Below are 20,827 nucleotides of genomic sequence, written 5' to 3'. Positions count from 1 at the left end.
ACCCAGGATGCAGATGCTCTCTAAGAATCACATCTGACTGCTGTAGTGCATTCTAGTGGTCAGTCACAGGGTGACATTGGACGAGGCTTAGAAGCAAGTTGTCTGCCAATCTTTTTTTCTGCCAGTGAATAATACTGGTGAGAGAGAAGACTGGGGAGAGAAGTGAGGGGATTTGAAAGTGGGAAAAATACATTGTCGAATAAGGGAGCTAAAAGGTCAATGTGGATTACCTGTTGAATGCTCCAAGGTATAACATTACACATCTACAGTTCTGTGAAAACTTTGCCATTATATCACATTGCATGTTCCACTCAAAGCAACACACCATCCTGACTTGGAGCTACATCACCTTTCCTTCTCTTCGCTGGGTCAAATTCCTGGAACTCCCTCCCTAACAGCACTGTTGGTGTACCCTACGTGTACCCTAAACCACATAGACTGCAGTGGTTCAAGAAGGTGGCTCACCACCTCCTTCTTGAGGGCAGTTAAGGATAGGCAATAAATGTTGGCCTAGCCAGCACTTATTGCCCATCCTTAACTGAACCTTGTGTAACTAAAACTATGTCAATCATTAAGATCCAAGACATTCATTAAGATCCTGTGAAATTGTTTTTAAAATCCCATGGAATAGTGTATTTAATATCTGCAACGGAGTAAGCAATGCTGTTCTTGCTCCTGATTTCTGGAAGGCATCATGGATGTATCACATATGGATCATATTGTTTTTGACGGAAGTGGGGGCAGGAGGAACAGCAACAAAGGGTTCACAGCAATTGCCTTTTATTGTGTGCAAGACCTCTTCAGGCCAAGGCTGAGATTGTAAGGGTGATTACTGTCACATGGTTTGTGAATAGTCAGTGCAGGTCAATTGCCAAAGTAAAATGTAAAAGTCAAAGTGGCCTCTTTATAGTTAGCTTGATCATGATGAGGAATGACTTCAAAGTTCTTTCTTTTATAACAGAGAATCTTTCATTGGACGATGATCCTCATTGCATTATCTATTTAAATAGATCTTCAGTGCTGACTTTGCTGCCTTGCGCTGATCATTGCATATTAATTTAAGAAGTTCCAAAAACAAATTATGTTTGAATTACCGTAGTCATTTTTATATTGGACAGTGAATCCTTTTTCTGCTTATCTGTCTGGAATTTCTAAGCTCATATCAGATAAGGTTGTCCAAGTATAGTACACAAAAGTGTTCACTTTTTAATTGCATAACTAATGGCAAAAGTGGAAAGACTTCAAAGGATTTGTGCAATGCTATCCACTTCCAAAAACAGAGTTTAATGCCAACAACTCAAAGTATAAAGACTTCTAAAGAAAACCTCTTCCATTTAAACCAGACTTTTCCTTCCCTAATCCCTGTTCCCACACTGTATTTTAAGCTAAAAAAAACTGAGCTTCAACTTCTTTTAAAAATCAAACTGTTGCAAGCATTAACATCCATTCTGTTTCTATTGATTTATTTTTTGTTTTGACCTTTTGATTACCGATAACATCGTGGAAGTAGTGAATGTGTTTGGGTGAGTTGCTAATTCCAGCTAAGCTGAAAGTTTGGAAAAATAATTGAATATGGCATCTTAGTTTAAGCATTATATCAGCAATGATAATTAAAGATAAGTACTTCATGTCAACAGCATATGCCACTTAACAAAAATATTCTTAAAATATATGCAGGGGAAATAAAATGAAAGGATGCTAAAATTAATCATAGTCCTGTGCAACTGAGTTTATAAACAGAGTCCAGATGGAGAGGCTCCCTTTTAAACTGAAACTCTCTTCATTCTGTTCTGATCTAAACTGTCAGAAATGTCTGCAAAAATTCTATTCGAAATGGCCAATTACATTTAGGTTACTAACGTAGTAAGTTGGCACCATTTCAAGGTGACCCAAAACTTAACAGTAGTGAAAACTAATTTAACAGTGATTTATAGACTTCAAGTAACACATGGGGCTTTAAAAAAAACACCCAGAAAAATAGGCGCAATTTTTTAAATTAAAAATTGAACTTTTAATTGCAGTATCACATCTGTGAACATATTTTTTCATAACATGTTGATGATGATCTAAATGATTTCTACGTTATATGTTCGTACAATTTGAGTGGTGAAGTTTATTTGAAGGGTGAAGCCATGAAGGGATTTAAAAACAAAAATGAGAATTTTGAAATTGTGGCATTCCTCAATCAGAAGCCACTGTGGGTCAGCGAGGAGGACTTCGTGCTCATTAGGATATGGGCAGCAGAGTTTTGGATGAGCTCAAGTTTAGGGGTGGTAGAACATGGGACACTGTTCAGGAGTCAAGTCTAGAGTTAAGAAAGGCACAGCTGAGGGTTTGAGCAGCCCACGGGCTGAAGCAGGAGAGAGTCAGATCATCATGCAGAAGTATCTACCACAGCTCAAGTCCTTAAACTCTAAACCCAGATTGGATTTGCTAAATTGAATAAATCTTATAAAGCAGATAAAAAGAATTCTAGGTTCTGTCTGAGTCTGTTTTTCACAGGCAAGTATGGAGCACAGAATGAAATCACATTCTTGTTTCATGCCTAGATTTTCCAGAGTTTGAATCTAGTCCAGAGTGATGGGGCAACTATCTCTCTGCTGTGCACTAGGAGCCTAAGCGTAAACAGTTTGAAACTAGTTTGTAACTCTTTTGAGTCAAAACAATTAAACTAAAGTAACAAAATCAGGGACAAAGTAAAAGTAGCCTGTTGGCACTGCTACAAAATGTTAAATTGATCCTAATTAGCACTAAAATTGGCAGTCTTACTTAGAGAAGCTGCAATAATGGGTGAAGTCAGAATTTCTTTCTTCTAAAAATTAACTCACTAAAAACTAGATGGGATATGATATTAGTATCTTAAATACAAACTGTTAAATAACCACTAATAAATGTTGTTGAAGCACAAGTATGTTAACCATCTGCATTTAGCAGTCAATCAGCATTTTTGGGGCAGTATTGATTTTCCTATGTTCCAGATGAAGATCAGTTTTCCTAGTTCCTCCCAGAATCCAGCTACTGCTCCTTGCCACTTGCTAAAACTCCAAAGGATTAAACACTTAAGGCCCAGCTATTTTACCATGCAGGAGGTCCTCTCCATCTTGATGAAAATTGCAGAACTGCTCGAAAATCACAAGTCCTGCCCCCAAACATGGTACTTCCCATTTTTGCAGGAGTGGGGGTAGGAGGAGTTTCACGCATGCATGTTTTACTGAGACAGCTGGCCACTTAATTCATCAGCTGCCTCCACTGAAGTCAGAATTTGATAGCCTTGGAGTGAAACCTGAAGTGTGCAGATTAGACCTGGTAAGAGCAAGCCTGAACTTTGTGGATTTGTTTGGGTAGCTAAGGCATCCTTTGGTGAGACAAGGCACCCCTTTGGATCTGTTCCTAGGACACCTTTGTGAGAGGTCAGGTGGCTTTTGGAATTGTTAAGTAGGCATAAATGTGTGTAAAAAGTGCATAAACTCATTACTGTCAAGCTCACTGGAGCTGTCAACAGATCTACTATCAACAATCAACTATCGAAACTGTCATGAGCACCTGTCAAGGGGACCTATCACAGGAAGCTGCCAACCTATCAAGGCATTTAAATGCCCTTGCCTTTAAATCTATGGAAAAAAATGACTGGCATGTTCTAAATAAAAGAGATTTCTGCTATTTCACTCTGTCTGTTGACACAAGCATGGGGGCTTCCATTACTGGATTGCTACTGCATGACTGATTTCACAGCCATCCATTATCACAGGTAGGGTGCCTGCCATTTTGCAGTTACATTCAGAGCTACTAATGGTTATAGATTGATGTGGGACTATGAATTCCAATGCTTCTTGTTATAAGGGATGGTGTACTTGAATGACTTTTTGTTATAATGCATAATTTAGCTGAAGGAATGTAAATGTAGTAAATTTTTTAATAAATGAGTACTTTTTTCAATATCTGTTATCATCCCATATCAGGGCAAAAATTCTGCCCTGGGTTTGAACTGCTGTTCTGTATGCAAAATGTCAATGGTTGGCAAGTGAATTGATATCAGTAAGTTTGGTAATTTGTGCGCTGGCATCAGGGAAAATGCATCAGGGAGGTTACTACATTGTCATCAAAACACAATTGACTCACCAGTGATCTTCAAGAAAAGGGACCTGCTACCCATACTCAGTGCGGCTTACTTGTGACCCTAGTTCAGACTACGCCATTGACACACAATGCCCTCTCTTCTTATGCCAATTGAGAACAGCCAATTAATGTGGCCCTACCTGTGTTGCTTGCAACAGCTTTGTTTAACAAAAGTGTATGACCAAAATTCACATATGAATAAAAGAATTACCAGGGAGTTGGCTGTGCACTTGAAGCAGTAAACTAGTGTGAAAACCTTCACAAAGTGTAAGAAAACTGAGGGGTGCAGAGAATAACACAGAAAAAGCTAAATGACCACATGTTTCTTGCACAAAAACTGGTGACTGTTTTAACAGATTTTATGTTTCCACTGGAGAAAAAATTAAAAGCCTAAAGAAAAAACACCAAAATGATACAGAAAAAGAAAAAAAAGACACTTGGCCCAACTGTTTCATTAATTTTGTGAAAGCAATAATATCTACACTAACTGATTGAAGCTTCATAATGAGTCAACCAGATAACTGTTCTGGTTAAATCTAGTCATTTTTGCATTTTGGGGTCAAGCAGGCAATAGAAACTAGAACATCAAATGTCCTGACATTTTAACTGATGAATTTTCAGTTACTCATAAAAATTTCCAAAGATAATTTGAGTGTTTTTAGTAAATAATGCCATGTTTCTGAAATATTTTAATGATTAGTGTTTCAATATTTCAGTAAAACATAATGCTGGGCATTGCCCAGCATTGCACATCATTGCCTGGCAGGGGTGCAGTTTGAAGTTTGGAAACAGCCAGTTGATTCACTGCCTGTGGACTGTTTTCAAAATCAATATTACAACAATGATGTCACCAGCATGAGAAAAATTGATGCTCTCAGATCTCCTTGCCACTGTAAAGACAACACTGAAATAAATGTGTACCGGACAATAGACTTTCTCTGATCTTTGCCCAGCATTGCACTCGAGCCCTTTTCAAAAATGGTTGATTTATATTTCGCTTAATTTTCTTGAGAAATTGCATCACAGCAATCTGTATGCAATCAACGAGGAAATGCATGGTTGTCATTTTATCGTTGATATATATTTTGATTTGTTATTACTATGGCAAAAGCAATCTTCTGCAATTACTGTAATTAGAAGTGTTTGGTGCTTTGCATATGTAAATCGAGGCCCTAATGCTGGTTGTAGCACCGTAATCAAAATTGGTCTCCAGATGCATAGAGATCGCACAGTGCATGCATGCTCCCTTAATTTGTTTTGAATTGTTAGCAACAGAAGTAGTGGTTGTTGAAGAAATTGTTTACAAAGTGACAAAGAAATGATTTAACTGTTTCATTTATGTGGAAAGTCCAGTAAACTGCTGAGAGTAGATCTCCTGTTCTTCAGCAACCTACACCCACCACCCCCCATCACCTCATTCCGTTTCAGAAACAACAGCTTGTATTTATATGGAGTCCTCAGTGCAGTAAAATGTGCCAAGGAGCTTCACAGAAGAACTATAAGACAAAATTTGACACAGAGCCACATGAGGAGAAACGAGGATGAAGAGTTTTAAGGAATACCTTAAAAGTGGTGCTTAAGGTTTTGGTAGGTGAAGGCATGGCAGTCAGTGGTGGAGTGATTAAAGTTGGAGATGCTTGAAGACAGAATTGGAGGGGTGAAGATATCTGGGAGGGATGTAGCGCTGGAGCAGATTAGAGTTAGGGAGGGGTGAGGCCATGGAGGGATTTGAAAACAAAGGTGAGAATTTTAAAATGAAGGCCCTCTTTAACATGGAGCCAATGGAGCTCAGCAAATACAGGGGTGATAAGTGAGCAAGACTTGGTACAAAGTAGAATACAGGCAGCAGAGTTTTGCATGATGCCAAGTTTATGAAGGTTATCCAAACTCCACCCACTTTATGCCAATTGACTAGAAATTGCTAATTAACAGATCTACTCTGTTTTCCCCTGACCTGTAAGCTATATTTCTATTGATAATTTATCCCGCAGAATTACATTACCCTGAGGATTAACAATCCTACTTATTTGCAGTAATCTGCTGGCCAGATTAACTGTAGACTGCAGTATAACACCACGATCTTTAGAATGGTCATGATATTAATTTCTGATCAGATAAAAGTGACAAAAATATTTATTTGCAAATACATAGAAAATGAAGGAGACGCAAATTCCACAACAGTTAGTATGAAAATATCAAGCAGAAGTATGGAAGGCAATTTTCATGTTACGACTGCCCTGTTTCCAGTTCAAAACATGGCAGTAATGGTGGTTCATCATGTTGACTTACTGCTGCATTGACACCTATCACAATTTTGGGGCAGACCTTCATGCTTGCAGACAGACCTTCTTTCGGAAATAGGGGTCATGGAGGTTTGTACATAAGTGGAAATCTAGCTCAAATGGCACCATTAAGACCTCAAAGCCATTTTTGCCTTTACCTCTCTTGTTACTGCCACTACCTGTTCCTGCCCACCTACCATAAGTGAACATAAGCTGTTTGCATGTTCTGCAAAGTAGAAGACAATAGACACATTAGATGCTTAAGTGTACAGTGTATACTGGACTCTGTCGTTACATATTAAACTTTATGTGGGTTAGTTAAGAGATTCTGGGTGGGATTTTCCACACCCGCCCGCCAACGGGGTCGTCCGGTCCTGCCACAAGTCAATGGACTTCTGGCTGGGGCGCCCCCTTGCCCACGTCAGGTCCCATCCGCGACAGGGCCGGAAAATCCCGGCCTCTGTCTCTGGCCTTCCTATCTGTCTCTGATGGTTGATAGTTGATTACTCAATTTTAATAAAACACAAAAATATATTTCATAGTGATTGAGACAAAGCACATTTTAATATGTGTTTCTAAAAGTAAAGCTTCCAAGCAAGCAGATATACCAGAACAGCTCACAAGATACTTGCATTTGACTGAAATGTCTTAGCCCCTTCCAGAGACACCTGGCTATCGTACCAAAACCAGCTGGATGATTTTCTGTGATAGAATCTAGTTTTTAACACCGTATGTTCTGTGACAGAAAGAAAGAAGCAACTAACAAAAATGGACAAATTTTCACTCCTTGCACTATATGATCCAATATAGAATTTTTTTAACCAATTTTCTTCCCCCCACCTTGCCTACCAAAACACAGATCCCTTGCTGATTTTAATTCACAAGTGCTGTCTACTCCTTTTCACAAACTGTCATTCTTAATGTCCAACCTGCATCGACATGCGTAATTCCATCCATGGTTGTTGGATAGTGATCTGGGGTTGGAGCTCTGGCTTGTGTTCCTCCCTCTAAACCTACAGCTTTCCACAGCTCAGCTGTTTCTTCTTATATTCTTACTGCATCTAAATGTATGAAGATTGAAACAAGGAATTGTGCCAAAAAACCAGCCAGACTCTTAATATGATTGCAGTGTTCAAAATAAAGTTGGAGGTATGATTGGTAATGTCAACAGCAATATTGCAGAAAATACTGGAGAATATTAAGAAGTAAAACAGAAATACTAGAAACACTGCATTTCCATCAATACCCAAAAAGAGCAAAGATGGGTTAACATTATGTACATCTTGTATTCTGCAGGGCTGACATCCTGCTATAGGTATTGGAATGGGCAAAGACCTCTGCTGCTTACCCCACCTGGATCAGGGATTTAAATATTCTCAGTGGTGCCCTCAGGAATATTACATTATGGTTCTTTTAAGCTGATCTTTAATCTTTGCTAGCTTTCAATTATTTTCTTTTTTTTCTCTCGTTTCTTCTCTCGTGAACACAGACTAGATAATGGTTCCTCGGGCACCAGAGACATGCAGCCCTTCCACATATGGCTATTTTTTTAATATATGAAATTGGACAGTCACTGTCAGCAGATTATTCAACCACATCCATACCTCAGCCTAGCATGATCCTGTCCTTATCACAAAATCCATGCACATACTTCCAGCAGGGCAACTGTATGGTAGTCTGGAGCAGGAACCATGGTCCAGTCCTCCTCCTCCTCATATCAGGATGCTATTACCAACTGTATTTCTCTCATTGCTGCAGGTTTTCCTTTAAATCCATTGATTATCAATTTTCATTAAAACCAAAAAATTGAGCAGAGACGGCTAACGATGAGAAAACCATTTGTATTTATGTTCTTTAAATTCATTCTCTGGATGTGAACATCACTGGCAAGGTCGGCATTTATAGCCTATCTCCAGTTGCTCTTGAAACAATGGTGGTGAAGCGCTGCAGTCCATGTGAGGAAGGTGCTTCCGCTATGTTGTTATGTATGGGGTTTCCAGGATTTTGCCTCGGCGACAATGAAGGAATGACTTGTGTTTTTTCTCCATTAAAATATTTAGAAAATATGTATAACTTAGAGCGCAAACGTATTACAATACAGAGATAAATGTATAATGGGTGATGAATTAAACAAGTACCTGGAGATTTTTCATTGCACTATTGGAATCGCTTTCTTTTAAGCACTCGCACAAAGTGCTGAGATCTCATAAGTGAATGGTAGTCTATGAGTGCATTGAGGGGATGGCAGAAAGTGAATGTCTAAACGTGCCAGACCCTTATACTTCCCCCAAGTCTTTATCCAATGTATTTCAAGTTAATCTAGTTTACCCCTTGTATTTATATCATTATTAATATCCCATTTCCCCCTTCAAGCCTCTGAGTTAATAGGTTCAGGCGGTCTGGAGGCCACATAACCCTTCCATACCTCGTTTGCACTACTGTCGGAGAAGTTGTAGGCATTGTTGTTGCAAGTAAATTCTGTTGATTTGAAGGTTGTTCTAGCCTCTTTAGTGAGGTCCACAGTACTGTGGGAACAGGTGGACTAGGGATGAGGAGGAGTCTCCTCTTGTTTCTCCTGACTGTACCCTCTGAGGTGCCAACCAGATAGGACCTAAGTTGATCATGGTCTTTCCTGATGATAGTATGCTCTCTCTTGAGGTCTTTAATCCAAACCTTGTCATCCTTTTGTAGTTATGTCAATTGTCTGGTGCAGTACCTTTCGTTGTAGATGGAAACCTGCTTCAGCCTATAGGACTGCTCTCTTACTTGGATGTTGTGATAATCATTGGTTACCAACCCTGGTATTAGTTTTTTCAGCAGGATTTAAAGTTGTGTGGAGTTTCTTGCCCATCAAGAGTTCAGATGGGGCCAGGCCGCATTGTAACTGGGTGGACCACTAGCAGGGCTGTAGGAAAGTACTTATTCTTTTGTTAAGGAGGGTTTTTACAGTGGACTTCCCTTTTAGCCTGACCATTTGCCTGTGGCTAACGCGGGGAACTGGTGCGGTGGTGGAAGCCAGATGTGAAGGCGAAGAGCACGAAATGCTCATTTGAAAATTTTGGGCCGTTATCAGACACAATCTTATCTGGGATGACATGGCTCATGAACATCTCTTTCAGTGCCTTAGTTACTGTCTCTGTGGCAGTCGTATATAGTTGTTTCACCTCAGCCCATCTGCAAAAGTAATCCACCACTATAAGGAACAAATTGCTGTTGAAGACAAATAGGTCAATGCTCAGTCTCTCCCATGGCCTGGTAGGGAACTATGTGGGGATAAGAGGCTCTCTTTAGTCTCAGTGTGCAGGAAACACACCTGACAGTTTGATATAGTGCTTTCAATTGCCTTGGAAATGCCTGGTCACCAGACAGTGGATTGGGTCCATGCCCTGCACTTGGTGTTGCCCAGCTGGCCCTAGTGTATTTTTTAAAGGATCTCTGGCTGAAGAGGAACTGGGATGACCAGCTGCTCATTATAGACTAGGAGATCGTCTGTGACTGTAAAGTATTTTTGTTGTTTGAACCAAGCTTTCATGGTACCATGTCGTGGCTACCCTTGTTGGCAATAATAGTGGGTTTGGGCACACTAATCATCATGCATTTGTTCCTGGCAAAGCTGTTGGAATTTACTTGTGGTCACTGGCAGGTGTCTCCTTGTCAACTGGGAGTATGCTTCCAGCTCTTAGGTAAGATTGGTGCCCTGTTTCATAGGAATGCCTATGGTGGCACGGGAAAGTGTGTCTGCAGTTGTTTGGTTTTTACCTTGGACATATACTGTCTCCTAAGTGAACCTCATGAAGCATAGGCAGAACCTCTGGATTCTGAGAAGCATCTTTGCTAGCTCCTTCTCATCCAGTAATGAAACTAGCTTATGAGCTGTTTCGATTGTGCCCCGAGGCCGATGGTATAGTCTGAAAACTTCTTGCAGGGCCACGTGACTGTGAGGGCTCCCTTTTCTATGATGGAGTATCTCGCTTCTGCGTCCAACAGCCCAATAAACGTGGTAAACCGGTAAGCAACTCCCATCCAGTTGTTCCTAGAATAGGACCACACCAAGGTCTATGGATGAAGCATCTGCTAGCAATGGTGGTGGGCAGGGATGGGTTGTAATGAGCCAGAATATCAGTGGAGAGCAGCATTGCCTTGATGCGAGTGAATGCTTGCTCTTGATGCACCATGCCTGGTCTATCTTAAGCAGATGCCTCAAAGGTTCTATAGCCTGTGCCAGATTTGGTAAAAATTTTGCCAACTGGTTCTACATCCCCAAGAATCGCTGGAGGTCTGGAATCGAGGATGGGGTTGGGAACTTGCTAACAGCCTTAGTTTCTTGTGGGTCCACCGTGATACCTTTATTGCTGATGATGTGGCCCAGGAACCGAATTGATGTTTTGGAGAAATAATTTCTCATTCATTGTCTGCCCTGTTTCCTGCAAGCTTTCTAAGATTGCTATGAGTCTCTTGTCATGTTCCTCCACCGTTGTATCATGAATCAATACAACATCCATGTGGTAAATGACCCTCTGTAGGCCCTGCAAAATGGCCAGCATCATACGTTGAAATATTTCTGATGCCAAAGTGATTCCAAATGACAGGTGGTTAAAGCAAAATCTGCCGAAGGGGCTAATGAATGTGGTCAGCAACTTGGGCACTTCATCATGAGGACGTTGCCAAAGCCGGTTGGCATCCAGCTTTGAAAATACTGTGCTCTTCAAGACTTTAGTCAGGCTTTTGTCCACTGAGGACATAGGATGTACTTCTCTGGCTATGGCTTTATTGAGTTGTGTCAGGTCAACGCAAATATGGATCGACCCGTTCAGTTTTGGGACTGGGGCCATCCCGGAAAAACATGCGGCTGGTTGTGTGACTGGGGAAGATGACTGCCATGTTTGTCATCTCGTCCAGCTGCTGCTGCACTTGTTTCATGAGTGGGTGGGGAATTTTTCATGGCGTGAATAGGCACATGGTTTTAGTATCCTCTCTGTGTGATCTCGTATGCATTTTTCAGTTGCCCCAGTCCTGTAGAGAGCTTTAGGAACTCACTTTATACTCTGAGCCAAGGCCTTGTTGGTTGACCTTGTCAATTTTCTTTTAGAAGGTTAAATTTGACACAGGCTTTGCGGCTTAGTAGTGAACAGTCCTGGTTGCAGACCATGAACAGGATCTCTCAGATTCTTTACTTCTTGTTCCTCAGTGTCGCCTACAGGGTGCCATTCATTGGGAGCTTTATGCCTCCTGCTCCCTGTAGGTGTTTCATGGGTGTCATCAGCCATTGGGGCGCCAGCCATGGTTCTCCATCTGACAGCACCATAACACTGGCCCATATCCAATTTAAAGTTTGTGAGATGGCTGTTAACCAAAATGTCCATGTTCCAAGATGCAAATCCAGGATCTTTGATCTCGCCCAAGAAGCATGGCTATGTGTTCTTTTGGGGTGCAGCCTCAATCTCATGAATCATCTTTGGGTCTCCCGTGTGTTTAGATGTTTTGGCCTTGCACAGTTTGCCGAAGTGTCTAATCCTGTTATGTTAAAAGCATTGGGCTGAAATCGCAGGACATTGATTTCACCTGTGGGGACGCTTTGTTCCAGAGCGTTGGCATGGTTGCTCTACTGGTCAGTTAGGGTACTACTTCCTTTGGCCTAGAGTGTCCCTGTTTCTGTGCTGTTTAACTAACTGGTCTGTGGGGCTTCCTTTGTACCAGTTTACTTTGTTCTCTTAAAATTGACCTGTGCTACACATGGAGTTCAGACTGCCTAACAATCTGGATAGCTTTCTGGAGGGTTACATCTTGCACCGCTTGCAGCATGTCAGAGAGTGCATTGTCCACTACTGCTACAATCACTCTATCTCTGATAAGTTAAGATTTTAAGTCTCCATATTCACAGTCTTCAGCTATTTGTACAGATCATTAATGAATGAGTCAACTGGTTCTGCTGGACACATTTATTAAAATTAGCACAGTCGGTGATTTTGTAACCTCTTAGGTTAAAATAAACGTTAAATGATTTTAGTGCTTCTTAAAATTTAGCAAATGATTGGTTGATTCCTTGTCTACCATTAATGTCGTCTGCTATCGGACCGAAATTAAGCAGTGTGTTAACTTGTTGAGCTTCTGTTTTTTAATCCAGACCTGAAGCAATCATGTATCTAGGGAATCTTTTTCTTCAAATCACCAATTATGTGGTTGATTTGGGCCTTGGACAGGTCTAAGTTGATCTGGAAGAGTGAATTTCTGATCCATGGTTTAAAAAAAATTTCATGTGTAGGTTTAGCTTTAAGAGGTTGCTGAAATTCAAGGTGGTGCTGCCCTTTGAAGACAAAGGGTTTACCCATGTTTGTCAGCTTTGGCGGGCTGCTGCTGCAATTGCACTCGTGGTCAGCCTTGGAAAAAATTTTAAACAATGGCTGTTTGGATCAGCTGGCTGCAGACTTCCCCTTTTCAGTGCTATGCTTTAGGATCACAGTAGAGTCAAATCTCAGCCTTTGCTGGTCTTTAAAACTGATTATTTAGTCGAGATTCTTCTGAATTAATTATTTTTTTCTTTTTTGAAGCAAGCTCGGTGCCACGTGTTCAGGCTCCGACTCGGGAATCTGGTTTTTCGAACAGAGTTTTTAAAAGGCAATTTTTGACCACAACTATTTTAAAATTTCTCAGGACTTGCTTTATCCTAGAATCTAAAAGTTTTAGCTTACCCCTGCTACGTCTGCTGAATCTGCACTCTGGGAAGTGAAGCTAGATTTCCGAGAGATCCCATGGACTCTTCTGCTTGAGTGAGGAATTGTAAATTTCTACCTTCAGCTTCCAAGTGTTTCTTTGGAGCTTTTCCCAGCGATTTTCCTCTATGCATTTGCTTCTCAAGTTTTTCTTCAGATCAGAATGTTTCTTTGAATTTTTATTTTAGTCTTGCAGTATTTTAATTTTTATCTGCATTTTTTGCGAGGTTTTGGGTTTTTCCATTCACTGCCGCCATGTTGTAGGAGTTGGATACCGTTTGGTAAGTTTTAATGAAGTCTTCATAGTTTTAACTAGGCTAAATGTATGATGTATTCATTAACTACAATAACTATGTACATATATACAGTAAAGAGTTCAAGCGAGGAGCTGTCTCCATGCTTGCTTGTGCACACTGCTTTGTCCAACACTAGACTGACCCCTTGGTGCAGGTCATGTGTTCTCGTACGTCACTTTGTAGAACTCAGTCCCACGTTAACTCTGTATGTGCCAGGCCCTTATACTATAGAGAGGAAACCTATCAAGATTCTGGGGGGAGGGGAAGGAGTGAGAGCAGAAGTGTGTGAAATGGATCAGACCCCGAGGAGGACCTTGTGTCAATTAAACGAAGCAAATTCTTTAGCTCTGTTCCTAAGTGTCCATTTAAGTGATATATGGTGTCTGCCAATTTGAGGAGACTCACATACTGGCATAGGCTATTAGGAATAGAGTTGGGGATGAATTTACATTTTGTGATATTAGTAATGAAAAAGTACACACATTTATATGAAATACCCAAAACAACTGGGTTGCTGCCTTTGCTAAAATAGCAGGCAGCAACAATTTCTTACTCATATTGATCTGTGACCATATTTAGAGGATGGCCGAAACTGAATGTGAGAGTTTCATTGCTACAGCATGGTTATAAGCAGTTGGCTTTTCAAGTATTAATCCATTTTAATTCACATAAATCCTAAAAGACTTATACGCACATCTCCGCACATTGGCCTGAATTTTTCAGGCAATGGATGGGCTCAATGGGGGCAGTTGCAGAATTAATCAGCACCCCAATTGGCTCCACACTGCCATTTTACGTGGGCGGGCCGATTAAGGCCCGTCCAGCGTAAGACGCGAGCCGTAGTGCTCAGCTGTGCAGGTGTGGGAGGAGAGAAAGTCAGGGCCAGCACTCTTTCACACGTGTGCAATCTCCCCAAGGCACAGAGCTGCCTCAAGGAGATTGAATCGCTATTGTAAATAGTGAATAAAAGGTTTAAAAAATTTATTTAAACATGTCCCCTCATGTAACATGCTTTTAATTTATAATTTTTTTTTAAATTTAATTAATAAAAGCTTTAGGAAACCTCATCCTTCTTGTGGATGAGGTTTCCTAAAAGCGCGAAGGCCGCTTGGCCTGTTTGCATGCCCGCCAACCGTAAGGTTGGATGGGTAGCATTTACAATTACCTTAATCATTTCCTTAATAGGCTGTTTACATATCGGCGGGTGCACAGCCGACTCCAGCATGCGCCTGCCAAACAAATATCGCGGGACTGCGTGATGATATCGGGACACATGCCTGACGTCATCGTGTGTCATTTTACGCATTGCCGTGTCGGGCCCGCCCGACTGAAAAGTCCTGCCCATTCTATAGTTCTTGCAATAACTGGCACTCACCACTTTAATAATTAAATAATGATGCATGGATTTGGAAAATTGTGATTATTAGAATGTCAAAAGAAAGTCATAAAAAGATGTCTGCTGTCTTAAGTAACTTAAGTGAGCAGCTAGCGAGTAAATAATAGGTTACCAAAAAATAACATTTAGAAGGAAAATGAATCTTTGGGAACGATACTTGGATCCGCTTATATTTCACCCCTTCCTTGGATTCACCTAGTTCTGTTGAAGGGTCATGAGGACTCGAAACGTCAACTCTTTTCTTCTCCGCCGATGCTGCCAGACCTGCTGAGTTTTTCCAGGTAATTCTGTTTTTGTTTTGGATTTCCAGCATCCGCAGTTTTTTGTTTTCATCTCTGGTCACAGTCTGTTGTGATACAATATACTATAGACTTGCTGGTACTTTGCATACAGATCAATGATCAAAAGAGGGATTTGATTAACTGTTCTGATCCAAGGTTCTGTAACATTCATTTTTAAATTTATTTGTGCTCCTTTACCAGCTCTCATTCACAGTAAATCCTGCCTTTGGTCAAACATTTTTAGCTCAGTCAGTTCTCTGTTCGTTATGCTCCCTTGTTGGTCTTGTTCCTGTTAAGTGACATTCCTGGTCACACTTCCTTTCTATTTCTGGTTTTTGCTCATTCTCTGATCACAATAATGTGACTTTCCAGCTTGATTTAATCTCCCAGTTCCTGATCCTGCTTGAATTTGCGGAGTAACCAAATTCATAGCTATCCCATTGTGGATTGTTTTGTCCTTTTTTTAATCTGTTTCTCTTCCGCCCCTATGCCAGGCTTTTTTTTTTCCCATTAACAGCTCCTCTTGGCTCCTTGAAATTATTTTGCTTCCTTCCTGCTGTCTCCATCAATTTTGTTCCCTCCCATTCCTAATCACTCTGTTCCTGACCTCTAAACTAAAAATATTTTTAATATATAACTAAAATGAGTAAAGAAAAACCTATTCCTGGTTCTATGTTTGCATTGAGTTGCTGCACTGCTGCAGAAAATAGGACACTACTTGCCTGGTAGTAGATTACAATGTAGTAATATAGCTGAAATAATGAAATGTCATTGTAAAGCACTAGAGCAAAGATCAAACAATTTGCTCATTGGATTAACCCAAAAACTGAATTACTGCTTTCAGTCCCCTGACAGACATTGATCTTTCTCTCTCTGCATATAAATGGAACTTGCATAGAAAAAAAATCACCTCCCATATCTTTCACATTCTTTCCACAAGTGCTGTCATATATTTTGGTTCTGTTTAATGGGGGCTATTAGCCCTCCAGTAACCTTTCTGGGTGGTTACTTTATTTGTGCCTGGACAATGACTGTCAGTGTCCTAGTCAAACAAGGGCATCACAGATAGATCCTATCTTCACCTAATATCCACGCACAGTTTCCAGAAGTAATTATTGAATGAAGATCAGGAGTTGTCTTGAGAAACTTTCCTGTCATGGCCCTGGGATTCTGCAGTCTGCGCTTGTGAGGTGATGGTGCTGGCTCTGCTGGTTTGATTTCTTCAGAGGCCCCCATTGATGCTGCTGCATTGGCATGTCCCTTCCATGACTGGCCCTGTGGGAGACACAGGAAGAAGACCGAGAGATTGTGTGTTTGAGAGCAGAAGGCTGTGCAGAGCCCAATGCAAATGAGGCTTTGACATGTTTCCAGGCAGGCAGGAGTGGACTCCATCCCTTCATCTACAGAATTAAATATCTTTCCACTCTCTCCTCCAGGTATTTCTATCTCTCTTTCACCAACCTGGTCATGCATCGCCACCCTCGTGATGTCCATTGCCACCAGCTCCATAGCTGTGAAGATGAGAAACTTGGGCACTCCTCCTCTTGTGCTTACCTTCTACCTGGCCTCTCACGTACTGCCTTTAACATCACCTCGAGGGTGCATCAGTAAACCATGGGGACTGTTGTGCCATGGGTGCTAGACCTCTGTCTCTATTCCTTCTGACTTTGACCTTCTATATCTATGCAAGGTAGCTGCCTTTAAATCAGGCCTCCATTAAGAGTTCTGTCTCCATCCCGTACTTGCTGCCACTAATTGGCTGGCAAATTCGCCTTGCTGCCAATCTAGGCTGTGACTACCCCTACCTTCCGGTTCTCCTCCTCCTCCCCGCATCCCCCAGCTCAGGATGCAGAAATGGTTACAACATTGGAGTCCTGATGCCCAACTGAAAATCTTGCTCTAGAAATTTCTCTGCATAGACTTAGGATGTAAGAGACACCCATCTTGGACATTGCAGCATCATCACTGCAGGGAAGGTTTAATTATAATGTGACAAATAGAAATCGGTAAATTCGATTATAAGTGTGGACATAATGGGAAAAATGAACAGATGTATGACTTTAAATATATTGCTATTTGATCCTTTGTGGTATTGCGCATGGTTGAGTCATAACCATGTGCACAGTTTGATAATGATCCTTTGAAGCATCTTAAGATGGTTAATTATGTTAGAGGTGCTATATAAGTGCAAATTATTATTGTTGTGTCATCTTCAGGTGAAACAGGGTCAGACAACAGAGAATAATTGACAATTTTTTTATAATTGAATTTAAATTTCATCAGCTGAAGTAGTGGGATTTGAACCTGTGTCCCCAGAGCATTAGCCTGAACCCTGACATTACCACTGTGCCACCGCCTCCCCCTTGCCATGCATAGCTAATTAGGGCTGAACCTAAGAAATTCTGAAAGATCAGCACAGCACAATGTTCGTAAGCATTGATCTTACTTTCTCCAGTTCTGTATTTCAGCATAGGTCCCAGAAATTTACCAAATGGGTTCAGTTGTGAGAAATTCCATGGATAGTTTCTTAAGAAAGCTGATTTTTTTTTTTGATTAGTTTGCATGCTTTCCCCTTTTGTTGAAAGAATGATTAGGGGTGGAATTGTCCCAGATTTGCATGAAGTGCGGTAGCAGGCAGGTAAAACGATTTTTCACCCCATATCGTCCCAATCCCACCAGATTAATTAATCGTTCCTGGGAGATACACCATTTCCATGGCAGTCGGGCTCTCATTCGTCCGCCAAGCCATCACCTCACCGCTTCGTCACACTAGGTGTATTTAAAGTCCAGCCGCGCGCACAACTCTCAGGGCTTCCAGCCCATGACAGCTGCAAAGAAGACATGACCTTCAAAGGCAAAAAGACTGCAGCCCCCAGGTTCAATGCGCATCCCTCAAGCGCCTTTTGGACACAGTGAAGGCTCATAGTGATGTCCTGTACTCCCTTTCTGGTCGCAGGATGGGCAACAACCTCAAGAATCTGGCTTGGTAGGCAGTGGCAGCGGTGGTCAGCACCAATGCCCTTCAAAAGAGGAGAGCCACCCAGTGCCACAAGAAGATGAATGGTCTCCTCCGTTCCACCAGGGTAAGTCACTCTCAACTCATACACTCTCAAACCCATCACACATCCACAGAACCCTCACTCACTACCAAGGGCCATCACCACTCACTCTCTCATACATATCTTCATTGTCCTTATCCCGTCCATGAGACCACTCACCGTCCACACATGCCAGGCCTACTTACCATCTGGCCTGGCAGGCGTTCTGATAACGCTCTCTCCATCTCTATTCATGCAGAACAAGCTGGCACACAACAAGAGGGAGAGGTCGCTGACTGGTGGAGGAAAGTCTGAAATCAAGGTCCCCACCGACTTTGAAAACAGGGCCATCCAGCTGGCCGTCGAGGGTCTGGACTGTTCCTGTGCTGATGGTGAGGTTGGCAGTGCTATACCAAATGAGGATCCAGCAATGTAACATCCATCAGACAACCATGCTGTGAGTGATGTGTCCTGTTCCACAGGCCACTGCCATGCACTAATTACCTCTCCTTGCTTTCACAGGCACACTTGGAAAACAGCCAACAGCGTCCATGACACCGGGCTCCAATCAAGCCCTGAAGAAACTTCTGAAGAGGGACCTGGAGGCACCCTTCCTGAAGTCCTGTCACAGCGCTCACCCACACCCTCCACCAGCACAGAGACACACACCCTGGTGGGACCTAGCCTTAGAATAGCCTTAGGATTACAATCTGGTGAGCACATCGCACTTTCTGATCCACAGCAGGCAGAAGCAGGGTCTTCCCAGGTCCCCAGCACTCAGAGAACTGCTGGAGGCTAGAACCTTGCTGAGTCCTAGTCAGATGACGAGCCTCTGGACTCGGTCATGTCACAGTTGCTGGAGCTGCAAAGACAAGCTCGGGAACATCAGGAAGGGATGTCCACTGCACTCCTCAGATTGCGAGGCATGATGGAGGAGTCCGTCCGCCTTCAGGCTGAGGTGATAGCGCCGGCATGCCAACACACTGAGGTCAACACTGGTAGGATACAGCCGCCATGGAGGCCTTGGTCCAGGACGTCACTCCTACACTGCTGTGCTGGCTGAACTCCACTGCTGATTCCATACTTGACCTCCAACGTCTGTACACGAGAGGGGCGTGGGGCAGCTTTATCTCCCCTCCAGCTACCCCTTCTCAAGGAGTCAGCCAGCGGCTCTTGAGCAGCCACATGGAGGAGGATCAGCAAGTGTACCCCCCAGGGCCATCCACCAGGTGACTGGCAGTTTCCAGTTGGATGCAGTATATTTTCCTGTGACCTTAGCAGCTCCAGTTCCACAGCTCGAGGAGGGTGGCACTGCCACATAGCAGGACCTTGAAAGCAGGCTGGGGCCCTACAGGTCTCAGCCCTCCACGGGATGCCCATCAAGGTCATCACAGACAGGGTGTCAGCAAGCTGCCTCCACCTCCACTGTGGATGTCTGCGGAGCACCAAGATGTAGAGGAAAGGTTAGGAAGGTTAAGAAGGTGTAACTCTTTCAAGTACAAACACGTTTCCATCTGTTTCAGATGAAGTTACATTGTTTCATAGTTTGCCATTGTGACATTTGAACTCTTGATCTTGGGGTTACAAGCCCAGTACCATAACCACTTGGCTATTTAGGCCAAGCTCGTTACGAAGATGTAACTCTTTCGAGTACAAAGATGTAACTCTTGACTGAGGTCAGGCAGTCAAAAATTGCTTCAAAACTCTCAATCCATTCTCTCCTCGGAAACCTTTAGTAAAAGGCGAAAGATTTATACGAATTGAAGCGAATTTGGAGCTTATAATTCAAATCAAGTGACTTTGGATTAACTCTTTCAAGTACAAACACGTTTCCATCTGTTTCAGATGAAGTTACATTGTTTCATAGTTTGCCATTGTGAGATTTGAACTCTTGATCTGGGGGTTACAAACCCAGTACCATAACCACTTGGCTATTTAGGCCAAGCGTTAAGAAGATGTAACTGCACAGCCTGAGCATGGGTGTTAATTACTTGTACATAATGTTCACTAATGTCAATCAACTCCCAAGAATATCTCCCTGCCTGTGGCTCCTTGTTCTGATGAGCAGTGTTCTTGTCACTCAGTTGTGAAATCTTTCTGCACAAGATAAAGGCAGCTGTCTCAGTCCAGGGCCTCTTCCTTGTGCTTTTTGCAGCCTTCAGACCAAAGTGACAGTCCAGCCTCACACTCACTGGAAACATTACTGATGCCTGTACCTCGATGGCGCTTGTCATTGCTGCCAGAATGTAGTGGGCAGGCGTCGCAGAGTTCTCTCATACTCTGTGCTCTCAGCACCTTTGAGGTGGGGCTGGCCCCCATCTCTTCAGCATCTGTGACCAGTGACACTGTGTTCCTGAAGGGGACAAATGCTGAAGGTTGACAAAGGATCAGATGCTTTTAAAGTTTCATGGCTGTGTCTCTACAATATGACCCTGATCACAGAGTGCAAGCGAGCTGCCCTCGGCCAGACAGAAATCAGACATTCTCAGGGGCTATATGAAGATCTGTGGAGTGTCCTCACTACATGTCATCATCATCATCCTACTGCAGTCGGGCGACCATTAGGGCTCCACTGCATCTCACAGAGGATAGGTGTGCTGCCATAAGACAGACTGGAGTCAAACATTCATAGATGCAATGTGAGGATCTATGGTGTCTCCTCATTGCACGTCGTCATCATCCTCCACAAACTGAGAAGCTATGAGGGC

The 20,827-nt window shown here is 42.4% G+C and overlaps 1 protein-coding gene and 1 non-coding gene across 4 annotated transcripts in view; one reads left to right on the top strand and one right to left on the bottom strand.

Moving 5' to 3' along the window:
* cdk6 (cyclin-dependent kinase 6) overlaps positions 1–20,827 on the top strand; it is a 315,746-nt gene that overhangs the window by 182,785 nt on the left and 112,134 nt on the right. The gene's annotated exons all lie outside the window — the stretch shown is intronic.
* LOC121276661 lies at positions 19,784–19,899 on the bottom strand. The gene has a single exon (XR_005942725.1). It is a non-coding gene; the product is annotated as a U5 spliceosomal RNA (small nuclear RNA).

This window comes from Carcharodon carcharias, chromosome 3, assembly GCF_017639515.1.
Source record: "Carcharodon carcharias isolate sCarCar2 chromosome 3, sCarCar2.pri, whole genome shotgun sequence".
In the NCBI taxonomy this organism is placed as follows: Eukaryota; Metazoa; Chordata; class Chondrichthyes; order Lamniformes; family Lamnidae; genus Carcharodon; species Carcharodon carcharias.
Note: the sequence above shows the minus strand (reverse complement) of the source record. Positions and strands in the feature narration are given on the sequence as shown.